General features: G+C 36.5%; 1 protein-coding gene across 3 annotated transcripts in view; it reads right to left on the bottom strand.

Annotated features, from left to right (window-relative positions):
* The window catches only part of LOC110455764 (nuclear receptor coactivator 3-like), a 207,984-nt gene that overhangs the window by 64,151 nt on the left and 121,619 nt on the right, over positions 1 to 22,214 (bottom strand). The window contains exon 1 of one of the 3 annotated variants that reach the window (XM_021506125.1): positions 11,070 to 11,303. The exons of the other annotated variants lie outside the window; for them this stretch is intronic. The gene's annotated coding sequence lies outside the window, so the exon portion shown is untranslated. Of the gene's footprint in view, positions 1 to 11,069; positions 11,304 to 22,214 lie in introns of those variants that run through there. 3 annotated transcript variants of the gene reach the window in all.

Below are 22,214 nucleotides of genomic sequence, written 5' to 3' on the forward strand. Positions count from 1 at the left end.
TACAGTGACTCAGAAGCAGTCAGACTAGTAACAGATTTAAGTACAGTGTATACAGTGACTCAGAATTAAGCAGTCAGACTAGTAACAGCCCAACATCAAAGTAGACAGCAGTGAATGATTTGGCAGGTAAAACAGGCACATGTGTGTGTATGCATTTTGAAAGAGTGCAACTGCATGTTATAGTGCACAGACAGTGTCCTCCTGTGTAAACACAGGCCTCCTATATATCACAGGATCAGCCATGTATCATCTCCATCAGGTTGGGCCTGTACTTTTGCACTGTGTATATGTAACGCCTGTATCTCTCACAGCTTAAGGACACACTGTGTAAGGCCTGTATCTCACAGCTTTGGTGACACACTATGAACATCTGTACCTCTCACAGCTTAGGAACAAACTGTGTAACACCTGTATCTCTCACAGATTAGGAACACACTATATAACGCCTCTATCTCTCACAGCTAAGGGACAAGCTGTGTAATGCCTATATCTCTCACAGCTTAAGGACACACTGTGTAAGGCCTGTATCTCACAATTTGGTGACACACTATGAACATCTGTACCTCTCACAGCTTAGGAACACACTATATAACGCCTGTATCGTTTACAGCTTAGGAACACACTACATAACGCCTGTATCTTTTACAGCTTAGGGACACACTGTAATGCCTGTATCTCTCACAACTTAGGAAAACACTATATAACATGTTTCTCTCACAACTAAGGGACACACTATGTAATGCCGGTATATCTCACGAAGTAGGGACACACTATATAACACCTGTATCTCTCACAGCTTAGGGACACACTGTGAAACGTCAGTATATTTCACTGCTTAGGGACACACTGTGAAATGCCTGTATCTCTCGCAGCTTAGGAATGTACTGTAATGCCTGTATCTCTCACAGCTTAGGGACGCACCGTAACGCCTGTATCTCTCACAGCTTAGGGACGCACTATGTAACGCCTGTTTATTTCACAAGTTAGGAACACACTATATAATACCTGTATATCTCACAGCTTAGGGACACACTATATAATGCCTGTATCTCTCACAACTTAGGGACACACTATGTAACATGTTTCTCTCACAACTTAGGGGCACACTATATAACGCCTGTATATCTCACGAAGTAGGGACACACTATATAACGCCTGTATATCTCACGAAGTAGGGACACACTATATAACGCCTGTATCTCTCACAACTTAGGAACACACTATATAACATGTTTCTCTCACAACTTAGGAACACACTAAATATAATGTTTCTCTCACAACTTAGGGACACACTATATAACGCCTGTATATCTCACAAAGTAGGGACACACTATATAACATGTTTCTCTCACAACTTAGGAACACACTGTATAACATATTTCTATCACAACTTAGGACACACTATATAATGCCTGTATATCTCACAGCTTAGGGACACACTATATAACGCCTGTATCTCTCACAACTTAGGGACACACCATATAACGCCTGTATCTCTCACAACTTAGGAACACACTATATAACTTGTTTCTCTCACAACTTAGGAACACACTATATAACATGTTTCTCTCACAACTTAGGAACACACTATATAACATATTTCTATCACAACTTAGGACACACTATATAATGCCTGTATATCTCACAGCTTAGGGACACACTATATAACGCCTGTATATCTCACGAAGTAGGGGCACACTATATAACATGTTTCTCTCACAACTTAGGGACACACTATGTAACATGTTTCTCTCACAACTTAGGAACACACTAAATATAATGTTTCTCTCACAACTTAGGGACACACTATATAATGCCTGTATCTCTCACAGCTTAAGGACACACTGTGTAATGCCTGTATCTCTCACAGCTTAGAAATGTACTGTAATGCCTGTATCTCTCACAACTTAGGGACACACCGTAACGCCTGTATCTCTCATAGCTAGGGACACACTATGTAACATGTATATCTCTCAATCTCTCATATAATCATTTTAAAATGTTCCCTAAAAAGGCCAACAACCCATAATTATATGTGTATGAAGAATTCAAATAAGTTTATCATAAAAGTAACTGCAACTATGTACAGTAGAAAATTGGGACTCCTTATCTTAAAGCAAAAAAAGATGAAACATCTACAACACCTCGCATGTTTACATTTACTCTGAAGAAGAAAAAACCCCAGCAAACCAGATATTTGATTCCCCAAATTAGAGATGAATTGTAAATTTCTTACATGTTTATTTCAAAAGAATTTTTGTGGTAAGCTTTGGTGTTTCCTTTTAGAAACACGATACTGCTTATACAGTTATCTCAACAGGTCAACTTGGTAAGAATTATCTTGTAATATCTGTATTCTACAGAATGACAACAGTTGTCTAAATACACTCTCACACTATTAACAGTTTGAACAGGATCACAAAAGTGTTTAGTGTAGATTTAACTACTCTATTCAATGCATGCCACATTGTATTGCATGATAGTTTAACAAGACTGGATTCTCACGAAGCTAACAGTGTCTGGGCGAGGGCCTGTCATGTGCAGGCTGTGATTGGGGACACCCTCATCAAGACAAAAGTCTGCCAGTATATCTATCTAGGGTCAGCAGTTCAAGGATCTCAACTTTTGATTTTTAATCTTTGACTGCAGAATATGAAGAAATGTGTGGTCAGTTGCTGTAGGAAATTAACATCATCCACTGCAATCACTAACAAGTGTCATCATAAAAGGCGAAGTTTTACAGGGATGTAATTGAGGACTAGAAAAAAGATGAATTCAAATTGAAAAGGCATGGAGTTATCACTTATAAATCATGAAATGTGTTAAAAAGCCTTTCAAAAGAAAACATATATAGCTATCAATTTCAGATTATAAAAAAACCAACATAACAGTACTTGTATGCTCTTAAAACAAAACAAGAGATCCCATAGGGATCTTGGCGCCCACCATTGTACCATCTTCATTAGTCCTTTGTCAATTCAATCTTTTCTCTTCTTTCATCTAATCTGTTTGATTGAGTCATGTAAACAGTAAATGCACCTTGAGGTAACTTTTAATCTAAACTTAATACTGATGTGTATGAAAGCCAACCTTCAAAGTGAGTTTGTCATTTCACATATTTACTAGTACGAGTGAGTACTTAATGTGAAAGAGATAGAATCAATCATTACAATATGAGAAAGATCTGTTTAGTTCTTCCTTTAGTCATTCAGTTTTTATGATCAGTCTCAAAATATAACATGCACAACGAGGGATCAAGGGGAACCTACATATCAAATTTGAGAAAGATCCTTCAAGTTATTCCTCAGCAATAGTACTAACAAACCTTCAATGTCAAAAATCATAAATGGCTGTCGGTAGGCTATTTTGTTTAACTGATCAGTTTCAAAAGTAAGCATGAACAATGAAGGATAGCAGGAAACCTGCATTGGCTGGCCCAAAAAAAAATTGGGGGGCGAGTAACAAATTTTAAGCACTTGCCCAAATGACATATTGGTGGCCCAAATAATTTTGGGAAGAAATATTTCCACAGCATTTAACACAATGCTTCAGCACATTCAAATTACATATAACATGACAAAGTTTGTAATATGTAAAACAGAATAAAACATTATATTTTTAATTCTTCAACCCTAGTTAAAACCTGACATGATCGATCCACTCCATTCAAGTCTTCCCAAAAAGAAATACACAAAACCCGCACCTCAAAGAAGACACCCTGGCAGTATTTATATAGAAAATTGGATTTTTTTTTAATCACATTTTCTAAAGAAAGATAACTCTGGTACTTCTTGAGAAATAGCGATAACAAACTTTCACTATCAAAATCCAAGATGGCTGCCTGTCGGCCATGTTGTTTATCATATCAGTCTCAAAAGTTGCCCTGCACAGCTAAGGACCAAGGGGAACCCACATATAAAATTTGAGAAAGATCCCGCTGGTACTTCTTGAGAAATACCGATAACAAGAATTGATTAAGGGCGGACGATGGACCACAGACCCAGGGTGATTTGAATAGCCCACCATCAGATGATGGTGGGCTAATCACAAGAGGCCCAAGGGCCTTAGCGGTCACCTGAGTTATATCATAGGTACTGGTGGCTTTATTTTATTGTTTAGATGTGATGTGGAAATCAGCATGTAAACTGAGTGAAATACAATACTTGTCATGTCATCAAAGGTCAAGAATTTTAAAATATTGGTAAATGTTCCCTTTGGGGCCCCGCCCTAGCCCCTGGGGATGGGGCAGGAATTCCAATTTTACAATGTAATACTGTCATCCACCAAAGATGATTCTCACCAAGTAAGAATAATTTCCTACAGAAAATGATAAAAATATACCCAAAAGTGTCATTTTCCTATATAAACTATAGTAAACTTTACCCCCTTCCCAAGGAAGAACGGATAGCTCAGTGGGCCTGAAATTTGCAATTCAAATACAGCACCTGATGATCTTTCCATCCATGCAGAGAAAATGACTGTAGTACCTCTGAGTCTGGAGAAGAAGATTTTTGAAATATTGGTTAATTTTCCCTTTGGGGCCTCGCCCTGGACCCTAGGGTTGGGGTAGGAATCCAAATTTTACAATTTAAAACCATCTTCCACCAAGGATAATTCTCACCAAGTAAGAATAATTTCCTACAGAAAATTGTCAAAATATACCCAAGTGTTGTTTCCCTATATATAAACTATAGTAAACTTTACCCCCTTACAAAGGGAGAACGGATAGCTCGGGGGTCCTGAAATTTACAATTTAAATAAAGCCCCTGATGATCTTTCCATCCATGCAGAGAAAATGACTGTAGTACCTCTGAGTCTGGAGAAGAAGATTTTTGAAATATTGGTTAATTTTCCCTTTGGGGCCCTGCACTGGCCCCTAGGGTTGGGGTAGGAAACCCAATTTTACAAAATGTGATTGGAATAGGTCACTTGAGCAAAGCTCAGGTGATCTAAAAAAACTGCCAGGATGTTAGTGTGCAGGGAGGGGGCAGGGGGGAAAGAAACCAAAGTGGTTGGGCAGGTGACCCCCAAACCTTTTCATGTCTAATCGGGGAATCGAATCCCAGTCACCCCGGTGAAAGGCAAGTGCAATATCCATTGAGCCACCTGCTCTTAGCTTCTATCAAACTAAACCTGTGTTGACAAAGCACTATCACTGTACACTGACCAAACATTTCCAAATAAATGGTGGGTTGTTCAAATAATCCATACTAAGAAATATATGACAGTTATGTTATTATCCATAGTGAGAAATATATGACAGTTATCATTATTATCCATAGTGAGAAACATATGACTGTAATCATGTTTATTAACGACTGATCATCTATTAACACTGCAATACCAACAATAATTGTAGCCCACCAAGATTAATCTATACTTAACCCATTAAAACATCATTAATTATGTCAACTTAATTCCAAGCAGGGGTTGATACTTTTGTAAGTGCGACAAATCCCAACAACAACTGAAGATTGACAGACTCAGCAGAATCAACAGGGTTTTAAACACAATGATTGTATATGCTGTCCATCTCCTGTGTTCTGCAGTAACCTGGCCAGACTCTCATTGGCTAAGGATAGCTGTGGTTAACACCATGCCATCTATATCTGCCATTTGTCCGGGGATTACTGAAAACTTTCCTGTAATTTATTGAAATATCACAGCAGGATTTTATACTTAACAGGGCAGTGAGGAAAGCTAACAGACAAGATCCCTAGCACTGTAATAAGTCAGAATACGGACAGGCAATACTGTTGTTAGAAAAAAACAGGTTGTATAGCGACAGGTATAAAGTACAGGTAATGTTGATCAGGTAACGTTGATCAGGTAATGTTGATCAGGTAACGTTGATCAGGTAACGTTGATCAGGTAACGCTGATCATAAACTAGAACACCTTGAAGACTGAGAGTCATAAAATAAAGGTAATGATGACCATAGACTAAAACCGTGAAAAATTATTGGTATAAAATGTATGTATTGAATACTGACAGCAGGTGTGTTGTCTATAGACTGGGAATGGGCAACCTAGGGGCAATGGAATTTATAATTTTGATATAGCACCTTAGAACCTTTCCATCCGTGAAAGTATTTGACAATAGGATTTATTTGTATGAAGAAGAAGACTTGAAATTTTGACCAATTTGATATTGATAGCTTCATCTCCACCCCTCAGGTCCCTGGGGCTGGCGAGGGAACCATAGGATTTAGATCTTTTGTTTGTATTTCCTAATGCAAGATTCCTGCAAAATTTTGTTGCAATCAGTTCAGCAGTTTTTGAGAAGTGAAAAATGTGGATTGTGTATGGACAAACGACAAAAGGTCACATAGACTTTGTCTCAAATGACCTCACAATCTAAGTATTAAGTGAGCAATTCAAAGACAGAGGAACATCGTAAGGTGACGAGGGAAATTGTAGCTGTTCCTTTATAAAAGGCTGTAAGATATGACAGGTATTGTTAACACTAATCCCCAGACTGGCCTTAAAATATCCTACAATTCATTCTCGGCCCCACAGCGGTCTTAAAACGTCCTCCTAGTAATATTCCAGCAACAAGCTACGCGATCCAGCAGGCGAAGACATTTTTATTGTACATACGACGACCCAAGTGGATAACAAAACATCTACATGTCACAAGTAAGGCAAACTCTTTATTGTTTCCAATTAAAACTCATCATTACAGCTATCCATCCAACTGTTAATACCGAGTGACTGCAAACGAGGTTTGGTGTATGTTTATTTTGGAACCCGGAGAATCAAACTGATGGGAGAATCAAACTGATTTTCGTAGATGGATTTATATGCCCTTTGGGATGGCCATAAAGTTGACTATGAGCCTGAACAGAAATAAAACCCTAATAACCTTGATGTGGTATATTGTGGCGGGGGACCAGCATGTGTCTGGTTAGCTTACGGGTTTATGGATAAATCTTCCTTTTCTTCTGACATTTACAGTAAATTCACAACTTGAAATTGGTTCCCATGTCAGTTAATGTTCCAAGTGTTATAATTACTTTAAAAAAAATCTTGATTTAGTTAACATTGAACTTCCTTTAAGACCGTACATGTTACTATATATTTTTTAAATTTTGCAGAACTAATATTTTCCGCTTGTCACAACTAGTTTGTGACGATATAATTCCGCATTACATTGCTAGACAAAAGTATTACACTTCAGAGGGTAACTTTGTATTTGGGTTGTGGGATTTATTTTACACTTATACGTATTTCGCCACTAAACACACTAAATGTACTACGTACCACAGGGACTCAAACCTACATGTACTTCACCATTAAACACACTAAATGCATCACCACAGGGACTCTGAAACCTACATGTACTTCACCATTAAACACACTAAATGCACCACCACAGGGACTAAAATCTTACTTCTATGTACTCGTCACTGAACACACCACTCAAACTTAATTCTAGGTACTCTGTCATTGAACACACAATTACATTAATAGTTCTGTACTTAACAGCTTAACGAACTACTACCACAGGGACACTACTCAGGGTTTTCTCCAGGAAACCCACTGAACAAAGCATATACGAATTTGATACAGTGATGATGTTACTTGACCTGAATATCTCCATGACATAATGAATCTGTGTTTCTTTCCCCTGGTAATGGGAGCCTGCTCTAGGCCTATTTCAATTCTACCAGGGAGGCTGCCTGATGACATGACAATGAAGCTATCTTTCATTTCCAACGTCTTTTGTATATAAATCACCTCATCTTACACAGATGCACTCCCCTACTGAATGGTTGTTGTGTAGATTAAGATAATCCTGAATTACATTTCCACATTATTTACAACAGCAGATCACTTGAATTTCACAAATATCCATATGTCCACAATAATGCTTCCAGAATACCTATGTCAACAATTGTGCTTTAACTTAATCACCCCTGCAATTTTATAATGAACTATTCCAACCTATGAATTGGAAGTGTTCAAATGTGTCTTCAGGGGTGAATGAGTTGAATGTACAGAATCATGCTTCATAAATCTGTATATCCATAATCAAACCTCCAGAATATTTCGGTCAAAATTCATGTCCAAATTGAAATTGTGCTTCAAAAACACCAATGTCCAAAATCATGCTTCAAAAATATCAGCATCCACAATTGAGCTTTGAGAGTTCCTATGTCCATACTCTTGCTATACCATTATCTATGTACAAAACAGTGCTTTGAGAAAATTCATGTCCAAAATTGAGATCTTGCTTCTCCAATACCCAAATCCATAATACTGCATCCAGAATACCTTTTGTCCAAAAGTGTGCTTAAAAAGCCAAATTTATCACTATTTGAAATCACAAGACAATGAATAGATATATTACAGGATTATTTTTATTAAAGGGATATGAGGTATGTAAAATATGTAAAGTTGTATCACCAGACTGGACTGTTTACCTGTTATTATTCCACGTTTACCTACACACATATCAGTGTGTAAAGGTATGTAAAGTTGTATCCCCAGACTGGACTGTTTACCTGTTATTATTACCCGTTTACCTATACATATATCAGTGTGTAAAGGAATGGAAAGTTGTATCACCAGACTGGACTGTTTACCTGTTATTATTACCCGTTTACCTATACATATATCAGTGTGTAAAGGAATGGAAAGTTGTATCACCAGACTGGACTGTTTACCTGTTATTATTACCCGTTTACCTATACATATATCAGTGTGTAAAGGTATGTAAAGTTGTATCCCCAGACTGGACTGTTTACCTGTTATTATTACACGTTTCCCTACACATATATCAGTGTGTAAAGGTATGTTAAGTTGTATCCCCAGACTGGACTGTTTACCTGTTATTATTACCCGTTTACCTATACATATATCAGTGTGTAAAGGAATGGAAAGTTGTATCACCAGACTGGACTGTTTACCTTTTAATATTACACGTTTACCTACACACATATCAGTGTGTAAAGGTATGTAAAGTTGTATCACCATACTGGACTGTTTACCTGTTATTATTACACGTTTCCCTACACATATATCAGTGTGTAAAGGTATGTTAAGTTGTATCACCAGACTGGACTGTTTACCTTTTATTATTACACGTTTACCTACACACATATCAGTGTGTAAAGGTATGTAAAGTTGTATCCCCAGACTGGACTGTTTACCTGTTATTATTACACGTTTACCTACACACATATCAGTGTGTAAAGGTATACGGCCAGCTTGCATAGATTATCATAGAATACTACAGGTACGAAATCACGGTACACATATCACTCAGTAAAATTGCTGCGAGCATTGTCAATGCTTCATACATGCTATGGTAATTATATGTGGTGTATTTGGCCTTGTAAAATCCTGGAATGATGCCCAATTCAAGTCTTTTAAAATTACGCCTCTGCTCATTGCTGATTAGCAAAGTGGCTTCACAAACATTGCAAAAAACGTGGTTGTCTAAATTGTGCAACTTATGGTATTCTCATGATCACGACTTAGCTTCAAACAAAGTCTGTAAGGTTGCAATTCGCAATATAAACAATTATTTATAGAATATCCATTGTTTAGATACAAAATGATAAATCTTTTTGTGATGTTTTAATTTCTGAATGACTCAACAGGAATAAATGTATAAGATATACAATATTCAACATAATAAGTGTCCTTAGCTAAAGTAACAATTTGGGAAAATTAGAATGCTTGCCAAAAAGGTTTTGGAAATCCTCTAAAAATGCTATTTGGACATTTTGTTCAAAAACATAAAATTATAGAACACTGACAGTTCAGCAAAGACCCGAGACAGTTTATTTTTAGTAACAGTAACCTTGACCTTTAAAATTTCTGAATCCCCTATTGCATATCTACATATCACAGTGTATCACCATGTCAAACATTTTTTATTATTATTTTGGATTCAGAAATAAGGACCGTATCCCCCATCCCAATAAATCTTTTTTTGAAAAAGTGACCTTGACCTTAAAAACTTTTTAAGCCCCATTTGCACATCTACGGAACACAATGAAACACCATATCCAACACTACGCCTGTTCAGTATAAAACATTATACCTGGTCAGTATAAAACTTTATACTTGGTCAATATAAAACACTTCACCTGTTCAGTATAAAACACTACCTGGTCAGTATAAACACTATACCTGGTCGGTATAAAACACTATACCTGGTCGGTATAAAACACTATACCTGTTCAGTATAAAACACTATACCTGGTCAGTATAAAACACTACATGTGGTCAGTATAAAACATTATACCTGGTCAGTATAAAACTTTATACTTGGTAAATATAAAACACTTCACCTGTTCAGTATAAAACACTACCTGGTCAGTATAAACACTATACTTGGTCAGTATAAAACACTATACCTGGTCATTATAAAACACTACATGTGGTCAGTATAAAACATTATACCTGTTAAGTATAAAACATTATACCTGGTCAGTATAAAACACTACACCTGTTTAGTATAAAACACTACACCTGGTCAGTATAAAACACTACACCTGTTTAGTATAAAACACTATACCTGGTCAGTATAAAACATTATACCTGGTCAGTATAATACATTATACCTGGTCAGTATAAAACACTGTACCTGGTCAGTATAATACACTGTACCTGGTCAGTATAATACACTATACCTGGTCAGTATAATACACTATACCTGGTCAGTATAATACACTATACCTGGTCAGTATAATACACTATACCTGGTCAGTATAATACACTATACCTGGTCAGTATAATACACTATACCTGGTCAGTATAATACACTATACCTGGTCAGTATAATACACTATACCTGGTCAGTATAATACACTATACCTGGTCAGTATAATACACTATACCTGGTCAGTATAATACACTATACCTGGTCAGTATAATACACTATACCTGGTCAGTATAATACACTATACCTGGTCAGTATAATACACTATACCTGGTCAGTATAATACACTATACCTGGTCAGTATAATACACTGTACCTGTTCAGTGTTAATACTTTATTACCTGATAAGCTAATACACAGTAAGACTATAGAAGGTAAACATGTAATCTACCCACCTGTACTTCCAGGGTCCAAATCTACCTCCATGCTCAAATCACACACATACACCTTCACTAAATAACACTACAAATTTTTTCTCACATAAATTGTCACATATTTAAAAACACACTTCTTGAATGAAAAAAGCTCCAAAAAATCCTGACAAACATGACACCTCGCTGTTGTGTGACTGAATACAAGGGACCCTTATCTGCTATGCCTATCTCAATCGCTTGAACACAGATGATTGTTCAAGGTCCCTACAATGTCTAAATTTAAACCACTGGGGCTGTAAACAAACTGTTAGACTTTGGCATGCTGTGTTACCACAGTAGAAGGACTTCCACAGCTACTAGGTACTTAGACTGGTCTAATGGGCCTGTATCAATTGCCTAATATTTAAGATAATTTTACAGACTATTACCTGTACTTGGTCAAAGATTTCGAATTACTTTCAACAGTATCAGTAATCCTTGTGGATAAGAAACACACTTTGTGTTCTCAATTGTTGTCTGAACAGTGTACGTACAGGTCACAATTTGAGTTTCAATTTTATCCTTGAAAGTTCATTCTTTGGTATTTTTCTCTTTGTCAATCTTGTCTGGATTATTACCATGAAATTAAACACAGCTTGAGCCTGTATTTCTGCTTTATACTTTTTTTCAAAAACAATATGGATTAAATGGATTATACTAAAATCTGTGGTATCAATTGATATTTTCCTGAAGCTGAAGACAATTGACTACCTGTATAAATCTAAAACAACATATCACCCTCCCTCTTCAGTTTATACAACATTTATATCACCCTCCCTCATCAACCTATACAACATTTATATCACCCTCCCTCATCAGCCTATACACCATTTATATCACCCTCCCTCATCAGTTTATCCCTCTATGTGTATACGATGTTTATATTACCCTCCCTTAATGTGTATACAATGTTTATATCACCCTCCCTCAATTTGTATACAATGTTTATATCACCCTCCATCAATGTGTATATCACCCTCCCTCAATGTGTATACAATGTGTATATCACCCTCCCTCAATGTGTATACAATGTTTATATCACCCTCCCTCAATGTGTAAACAATGTTTATATCACCCTCCCTCAGCTTGGCCTGCATGGTACAAGATATCGTCCCTCAGCAGCTTACATAACTTAAGCATGATTCTTTAGTATAGCTCCACAAGGTCACTTACCTGCAAAGACAGAAAAAGAAAAGAAACATAAGTAAACAATATCAACCAGTTTCCTACTAATGAGGAACGAGTGTTATCCAACAGCTATACATGTATAGGATATTGGTAGTGCATTCTACAAGTCTCTGTATCTATCAAAATCATTATAAACTGAAATATCTGTTACGGGGCTTGTGCAGGTTGTAATAATTTGTAATTTGAACAAGAAGTAATAATCATTAGTGTAACACACACGCAGTCAATTTATAATTGAATTTGAATTGAAAGTGACAAAAAAATGTTTTTATTTTGCCTTATGACAGGCATTCCAGTTTATAATTATTTCTAATAAGTACAGAAACTTGTTCACATAAAGTCCTGAATCAATAATACACAGGTACACAATCTGAAATCAATTGATGTGTGTGAAAAAAGACAATATCAGTTATTGAGGAGACACCAAAACAAAAGGAAAGAAATTTTAATGAAACTCCTCTAACTGGTATTTACCACCAGTCTATAACTACCACCTGTATAAATGTCCGACCTGTCTCTAACTAGATTATCTCTCTATATATAGATAACAACTCTCTATATATTACGATCAGTATACAATTACCACCTGTATAAATCTTCAACCTGTCTATAGTTGTTAACACTGGGGGACTACCACCTGTCCATATCGACCACCTGTATATAGCTAACACCTGTCTATAACTACCACCTGTATAAATGTCCGACCTGTCTCTAACTAGATTATCTCTCTATATATAGCTAACAACTCTCTATATATTACGATCAGTATACAATTACCACCTGTATAAATCTTCAACCTGTCTATAGTTGTTAACACTCTATAACTACCACCTGTCCATATCTACCACCTGTATATAGCTAACACCTGTCCATATCTACCACCTGTATATAGCTGACACCTGTCCATAACTACCACCTGTATATAGCTAACACCTGTCTATATCTACCACCTGTATATAGCTAACACCTGTCTATAACTACCACCTGTCTATAGCTAACACCTGTCTATAACTACCACCTGTCTATAACTACCACCTGTCTTTAGGACTGTCTATAACAACCAGACAATTCCCTTAGTATGCCTTTTTAATATAAGCAACCTGTCTATAAACGCAACTAGTCTTTTGGATTTTGGACATTCTGTACAAATTGTTTTGACTACAACGTCCTAGAGTGACACCCCAAGGAACCCAACTAAAATATCTTTCATTAGAAAACATCTCTGAAACGCATGTCAGAGTTTCAAACTGAAAGCGAGTTACAAACTTGATTTTTTTGTTTCATCCTTGTTTTATACAGTAGATCATAATTGGCAAACAAAAACAATAAATACAGCTGAGATATAGTTGAATATGTTATAATTAACTATTGTATGTCTAAAAATTGTGTAACACTGCTTTGCTTTGCTGCTGCACTTGGTGATAATGAAGGACAGTCTGTATTGAAGGTTGATGGTACATTACCTAACTCAGCTTCCACTCCAACACTTCTCATACATGGAACTGATCAATTAGTAACAAAGTACTGTGTAATACATTGATACAGCTAACACATAATACAAAGTTGTGTATTGTACATGTGACAATACCAGAGTGCTGTATAAACCTTGTAGCCAGAACTCTATAATGGCTGATCAGGAACTTATCTGGCCTTATACAATACATACCGTCATTGTTTCGTCATGGTAATGTAACATTATTATTTCATTCTAAATGTTGTTTGTTTCGCTTTTGTTGTTTGGTTCAAGTTGACAGGAAACAACATGAACCTTTATGCCAGATAATAAGTAATATATTTTGCAAAAAAAATATAATGCATGTCAAGCAGAATTGTAGGTGTGTACGAGCTTAATCTGACATTGTAGATATCACTTGTTTATTACGTGGACGTACATATCTACTCTTACACAGACATATTCCTCTGCATAAATACTTGTGTTATCTGTGACGTAAGATCCAAACGTGTCATATTATATGTTTACATGTGTACATTGCTATTCTTATCTAAAGGTGTTCATTTAGTATTTGCGTTAAAATGGTGGTCGTTCAGTATTCTTGTTCACAGGATGGTCATTCAGTATTCTTGTTCAAAGAGCTTTCGTTCAGTATTTTTGCTCAGAGTTGTCGTTCAGTATTCTTGTTCAGAGCTGTCGTTCAGTATTCTTGTTCAGAGCTGTCGTTCAGTATTTGTGTTCAGAGCTGTCGTTCAGTATTTTTGTTCAGAGTTGTCGTTCAGTATTCTTGTTCAGAGCTGTCGTTCAGTATTCTTGTTCAGAGCTGTCGTTCAGTATTTTGTTCAGAGTTGTCGTTCAGTATTTGTGTTCAGAGCTGTCGTTCAGTATTTTGGTTCACAGGGTGTTTATTCTATTCTTATTCTAAGGGCGTTCATCAAGACATGCTCACATGACTTTGTTGATATTTTCACCATTTAGGTCTGTGTTGGCCAGTGTAAATATCATTTTCACAGACAAGAAGAACACATTCCTATCGTAAACAACATAGTGATAGAATGATACCTGACCAATGTCTGGGATTTGACATCTTGTTCAGGTTTAAAACTATTGGATTGACATCCTCTTCAAAGTTTGATACTCTTGTTTATAAACATGGAAAAAAAACCTTCACATACTTTTATTCTTAACCAGTTTATGACATTACATACATACTTTTAATAATCACAAGATTTTAATCAGCTGATTACATTTTTGTATACAATTATAAGTTAGAGCTGTAACAATATCTTGTAGTGTTAGCTGATTCTACTAGCCTCTATACTTTGTACAAAGTACTTAAAAGAATCCACCTGACCACTATAACAAGATTACACATAAATCACCTATTTTCCTATTACAGGCAAAAGTGGACCCATTCCTAACACCTGCACATAAAACACCAAAATCTCCGGTAATGTTCTATCAAGATCCAAAGAAAAGTCTCTTTGTCATTTCCGTACTATTGTCTACCATTTAAAGTCTGTCTAATACCTAGTGCCCATAAATGTGAGCTATGTGGCCGCCCCGTAGCACTAAACTAGACTGGTCAGAATTACAGGTAAATTGTAGTAACAGGTAGGTGGTAACTGACCGCGGTCAGCGGTACAGGTGTAGATAAACGTACCTGTGACAAGGATTGGTGGGTCTGTCACAGTCTGCCTGTTTTAACAGTGTTTGTAGGATCATATTTCTATCCGCACAGTTATATACCTTTTGTGGTATCGGTCAGTTTGATGGCCAATGGTCAGTTTAACTTGTTTATAACCACCACAGGAATGTTCGTCGGGAGAATCTTCCCAGTTCATTGTCCAGAAACAATTCTGCTTTATCCAGTCATTCAAAGCAGTTTGAAGTTCTCGAAAAAACTTTCTTAAGAAAACCTCTTGACAGCAACATCGACAGTCCAAGAAAATGATTAATAGAGATTTAATGGGTGAATCATCCAAAGATTGTCACAAAAAATGCCACTTCTACACTGTCCACGGAAACTAACTTGTCCTGAAGTTACAGTACAGTTTTGAAGGTTAATTCACTCACAAAACAGTCCAAAGAATTCTCTTCAACTGGTGTTGAAAGTTAATTCACTCACAAAACATTCCAAAGAATTCTCTTCAACTGGTGTTAAAATCAAACTTTAAGTCCTGCAAATACGTAGCTTCAATAAAACATCCTCAAATTGCTGGGAAAAATATTTAACCATTAATTGTTAAAGATCAAGAAACGTGCCCTGTAGTAAATTGTAGTTGATAATTAAATTGTCCTGAGAAAACTATTTGACCATTGTCCAAGAAAATTAGAAATGCCCTTTGGTTATTTGTGTTGATACGTTATAGTCTCCTTTGACTCCTCCTTAATTATTACCCAAGAACCTGTTACTATCCTTTGGCGGTGTAGTTTTAGATGTGGAATCTTTGTCAAATTGTCCCGAGAAAACTCCATGACCATAATGGCCCAAGAAATAACCACATTGTAAACATCTCTCCCTCCAAAACCTCTCCTCAAATACCGGGACAGATCTAAGTAGGGGCACAGGGAGGGGGTCAGACTGACGAGGATCCCGAGGAGTTGGAGTGGTCAGTCGGGATCAACATCCAATGTCCAACATTTTCTTTGTTTAAAATGAGTTTAATTTTAAACAAAGAAACCAGGGAACATAAGCATTTTAATTCATATTATTTTCCAAAAAATAAAGCAACTGAATAAATAATAATGATTTTTAAAATGAAACCCTTTGTTAACCCCTCTATGACAAGTTATAATGCATTAGGCACAGTTTGCACACCTGTCGATTTCACATTGTTTTGCACTGCAGCTATTCTCCACGAATTTCTCAGCGATTTCTATAGCATGAAAATAACCAGCTCTTTTATTGGTGACCTCGTCCACAACTGGGGCCATCAATGTCAGTGTAAGGTGGCCGTGACTGGCGGGGCTGACCCTCGCTCTGTAATTACTGAATCTGTAGCTGACTCTAACGCAGTTTCTGGGATTACCACAAAAGAATTTGACTGGGGGAACTGCAGTGAATCAGCTATACCACACAGGCTGACAGCAGTCTCCTGCTAAAATACTCAAGCTTGGTGTTGGCAGAGCAACGAGTGCAACAACAAACCCTTAGCGTTGTGTTACGATGACAGGACATTAGTAAAAAGTTGTTAAAGACCTCTAGAAATTCAGAAACTGGTAATTTTTCTAATATTTTTACATTATTGTTTTGAGCATTTTGCTTTGTAAATTCTACATGCATTGTGTATTGTTTGTGTTGAACATATGAATCGATTAGCATCTGAAATTTCTGCACTTAAATTAATTTGATCAGGATGTTTTTCAAATCTCAGCTTGGGAATTATAAAGTTTGATGAATCTAGAAAGTCTTCTTTAATTCAATGAGTCATTTATTGGTCATTTTTAAATTTGGAATAATTGTTTTCTATATAGCATTTGGTTGATGATGGAAACTCTTTTATCTCATAATCCATGACATTTTCTGAAGCATTCTTCTGGGGCTTCAGTTATCTCTTGAAGGCCAGATCCATTGAGGGATCCTTCAAAAACTGTCGGCTAATGAGTGTGTTTTATAAAAATCTTTATTTCTACGGAGAGCAGTTGAAGGACCCTTGAACCCACCACGCCAAGGGAACCTTCCCATCTCCTGCAATCCGACCATACAAATCTCTCCGTCAAGAGGGCTGAATGCTCTACAGCTAATTCTGGCCAACAACTACACAGATCAATGCTTACATGTACGAGTAAGAAGATCAGACTATTTCTTGGGAGAAAATAATCCCCTTTTGTCCAGAAAACACAATTGCCATTTATTCCGGAGTCAAACCCCATGTTATGACTGTTGTAATGCTATCATGGGGCCAAGGGAAGGGTATTCAATGTAGGACCATACAGGTGTATAACTTCATTGTGCTTTGTATAAAACTGTTATTTCATAGAGGCTAGTGTTAAAATAAGCTCTAAAACTACCTGAATACGACCAACTGCTGCTTTGTAAAAGAGTGAATGTTTCAGAAAAAGGATTGAAATACAGATATTCAAATCATAAAAAATATTTACAGAAAGCTTCAAAAACTGCTCACTTTGTTGAGAGAAATGCTTTAGTGAGTTTAGAGAAAGCTTTATAAAATAAATGTTTCACTTTGTAGACAGGCAGGATCCAGTGAAATAGGATTTCTTGTGTGCATTTAAAAGTGTGGCCATGTCTGTAACAATCACAAGAGATACTGTTAACGAACACACGTTAGTGGTCATCTTATTTAAGTGATTTTCACACTTTTAATATTGCCCTAAAATATGAAAGCATTAATGTAAATTTCTTCGTATTGTCTTTTATTGAGTATGTTTTGGACAGTACCAACTCATCCATGAACTTATATTTTAATTAAAGTTTAATAATGCACATAAATTTGAGTGTGCTAAAAATAAGCAAGTTTTCAGTATGCCATTACTTACATCGAATCCCTTAAACTTCAGACTGAAATACAATTAATTTAACAGAGAAATGATTATTCATTATAAAAGTACAAGAGTTCACCTGCTGAAGGTGACTTTTCTAATGATGGTGTCGCCAAATAATTTGTAAGTATAAATCAAATGCTTATGGCACTAATTAAAGGTAAATCCTAGATACACATATCACACCTAGTTAGTATCAGAACTTACACTAATATACAGGCTGTATGTAACACAGAGCTTGTAGTCATGTGCACTTGTGCTGTTGGGGAAATTTGAGATTATGTAATTTTCAGAAGTGTGTTCCACAACTTATACCACCAATATGGTACTGCATGTTTAGCTCAGATAAAGAGCTGTTGGACAAAAACAGAGCTACCATATATCCTTCAGAATGATAATGGTGATGGGCAATCTGTTTAAAATCATAATCGATAATTGGTTTGTAATTGAAAGTAGTAAACTTTCGAATTGATGATCAAATGAAATTCAGTTTATAGTTTAATGGGACTGCATAAATACCAGAATAAAGTAAGAACACTACTGTTACATCAACAGACAGAGTTGTTCCCTATACATTAGGTTTTGCTCTTTTATAATAAATGGATTTCAAGCAACTTTTATGCAGTTTTGTTAATCTTATGAATAAGTCATCAGAATAAATGACTTTCAATGTATACTTAACACTGTAAACTTGACACTTGATTTCAATAATGAACCGATGATATCAATTATGGAATTTGTAATCGATAATCAGACTCGGAAAGGAAAAAGCAGCCAATTTTCAATTATAATCGATACAGCCCATCACTAAATGATCAACAGCTTTATTAATAGGGACTTAATTACTTGGGATAGAGAGACCTGCATGTCTTGAGCGGTGGTGGCGAAATAGTCAAAATACGAGATATAATCTTCAGCGATAATTGTGTCTAAATAAACATGCTCCACTTGTCATTTATAATTAAGTGGCCTATCTGTGCCCTTATATGGCAAAATGCAGCATTAGAGATTTAACTCATTCACCCCTGAAGACACATTTAAACTCTTCTGATTCAAAGGTTGGAATAGTTCAATATTAAATTTCAGGGGTAAATGAGTTACCGGCAAAAGAAATAGTTCTGCAGCAGTAAAGGTACTTCTGGACTTTATGTTAACTATTAACACACTGCCGAACACCAGTTGTAACTCTCTTTCATCTTTTATATTGAAGCAATATCTTTTATATTGAAGCAATATCTTTTTATGATAATTTTCAAAAATAATTGTTCAGAATATATGATCATATTCCTTTAGTTTAGACTGCAATACATCAAAAGAAGTAGAATGCCATTTTTCTGACGGCGACCTTTTGACTCGTAGGTAGATCATAGAGATATTGGTTGTAACTCTTTAATTAGAAAATATCTGTGATTTCCATCTTAAGGTGTTATTAGCTTGATGAAGTACAACAGTAGTTCATTAGTTTAACAAACATGAAATCAATGTAATTGTAACAGATTTGCTCTATTTGATTATAAAGTTGATAAAAAGCTGTAAATTGGCTTCTTAATAAAAATAATGACAAATGTTTACAAACAATCACTGAGGGGGATCTACAATGGACAAACAGTGGGATTTCCACTGAGGAAAACTGATGAGGGATGAGGAGTACAGGATGTGAGATTGCTCTGAGGAAGACTGATGAAGGACAAGGAGTACAGAATGTGAGATTGCTCTGAGGAAGACTGATGAGGGACGAGGAGTACAGGATGTGAGATTGCTCTGAGGAAGACTGATGAGGGACGAGGAGTACAGGATGTGAGATTGCTCTGAGGAAGACTGATGAGGGACGAGGAGTACAGGATGTGAGATTGCTCTGAGGAAGACTGATGAGGGATGTTCTGTTGTTAACTATTTGCACCAAAGCGACATACCATTGCTGGGGATCCACAATCTCAGGAGGAGTGCAGCATGTTAGATTTGTTTTATAAGGAAGACCAATAAAGAAAATTTCATGTTGTTTAAAGGTAATCAATGAGAGACATAATACAACAGGCAAGGTATAAGTTGCACTACAGGAGTAGGATTGTCCAGATTCAATAAGATGGCTCTTCATAGATAATTATTTTTCTATCGTCTTATCTTTTTTTCACAGTTAATGTTAGAAATATAGACTTCATGTATCAATACGTGTGTGTTTAAGCTTTTTCCTCATATGAAGTCTTAATGAAATAAATTATTACGCATATTCACTTTAATAATAAATACTCAGCATATACCATAGGGCGTCCCAAACAATCAAAACAAACTAGACACAAGGCATACCGTTATGTACATGTACTGTACCTAATGGAAGCATACACATCATAGATCTATACTGATGAGGTCAGTGTTACTGATAATTTATAGATTTAGGGCACATATACACCATAATAATGTTTGAATAAATTAGTTTATAACGCAGAATAGAATGAATATCTCGAACCTGTACCTGTGGGTGGTGCAGTGGATAGTACACTTGCCTTTCACCAAGGCTGCGGGGATTCAATTCCCCGATCAGACATGAAAAGGTATAGAGTCAACTGCCCAACCACGTGGGTTTTCTCTGGGTACTCTGGTTTCCTTCCACATTAAGACCCCCTTGCGCTAACAACCAGGCAAAGAAAGAGTGAGTAATATAAGTTGAAATACCTTATTTCATAATTGTTGTAAAATAAAAAATAAATTAGATTATATATTATATATTTCTACCTTAAATTTTTTACATTTCAAGTACTTACTCCCATATCTAACTTCAGCTCATATTGAAGCCTGTTGTGACATACCCATTTTACTACCATGGGAAGGTCCCTGTTCCACAATGTAAGACCAGCTGACTTAATGACAAACTGTTGAGCAGAGAATGTGCAGAAACCCATAGACATGAACAGTGCAGACACCCATAGACATGAACAGTGCAGACACCCATAGACATGAACAGTGCAGAAACCCATAGACATGAACAGTGCAGAAACCCATAGACATGAACAGTGCAGAAACCCATAGACATGAACAGTGCAGAAACCCATAGACATGAACAGTGCAGAAACCCATAGACATGAACAGTGCAGAAACCCATAGACATGAACAGTGCAGAAACCCATAGACATGAACAGTGCAGAAACCCATAGACATGAACAGTGCAGAAACCCATAGACATGAACAGTGCAGAAACCCATAGACATGAACAGTGCAGAAACCCATAGACATGAACAGTGCAGAAACCCATAGACATGAACAGTGCAGAAACCCATAGACATGAACAGTGCAGAAACCCATAGACATGAACAGTGCAGAAACCCATAGACATGAACAGTGCAGAAACCCATAGACATGAACAGTGCAGAAACTCATAGACATGAACAGTGCAGAAACCCATAGACATGAACAGTGCAGAAACTCATAGACATGAACAGTGCAGAAACCCATAGACATGAACAGTGCAGAAACTCATAGACATGAACAGTGCAGAAACCCATAGACATGAACAGTGCAGAAACTCATAGACATGAACAGTGCAGAAACCCATAGACATGAACAGTGCAGAAACTCATAGACATGAACAGTGCAGAAACCCATAGACATGAACAGAGCCAAACCACAACATCTTTGTTCTCGTCATCAAGGGTTTTTTGAGAGGAAAGGTGAACATGTTGAAAATTCATCAATCAGAAAACGTGAGAAAATACCATACAATTATGTCATTGGACTAGATGAGGTCTTAGTTGTCCAATCACAAACCTGAGAGATGTGCAGGAGTGCATTGTAATTCAATAGAACCGGTCCCCTACAGCTGGTACCTGTTATTACTTAAAGTTAATTAACGATCAGCAAAGACCCTAATCAATCCGCAGAAAATTAAGCCATCGCTCTCCGAATCTAAAACGTAGCAAATTCAATTCATAGGGTGTGTTGATTCACTGCAATCGTCAGTCAATCCTGTCCCCCCCTCAATTACACAATTA

The sequence above is a fragment of the Mizuhopecten yessoensis genome, unplaced genomic scaffold (genome assembly GCF_002113885.1).
Source record: "Mizuhopecten yessoensis strain PY_sf001 unplaced genomic scaffold, ASM211388v2 scaffold8373, whole genome shotgun sequence".
Classification (NCBI taxonomy): Eukaryota; Metazoa; Mollusca; class Bivalvia; order Pectinida; family Pectinidae; genus Mizuhopecten; species Mizuhopecten yessoensis.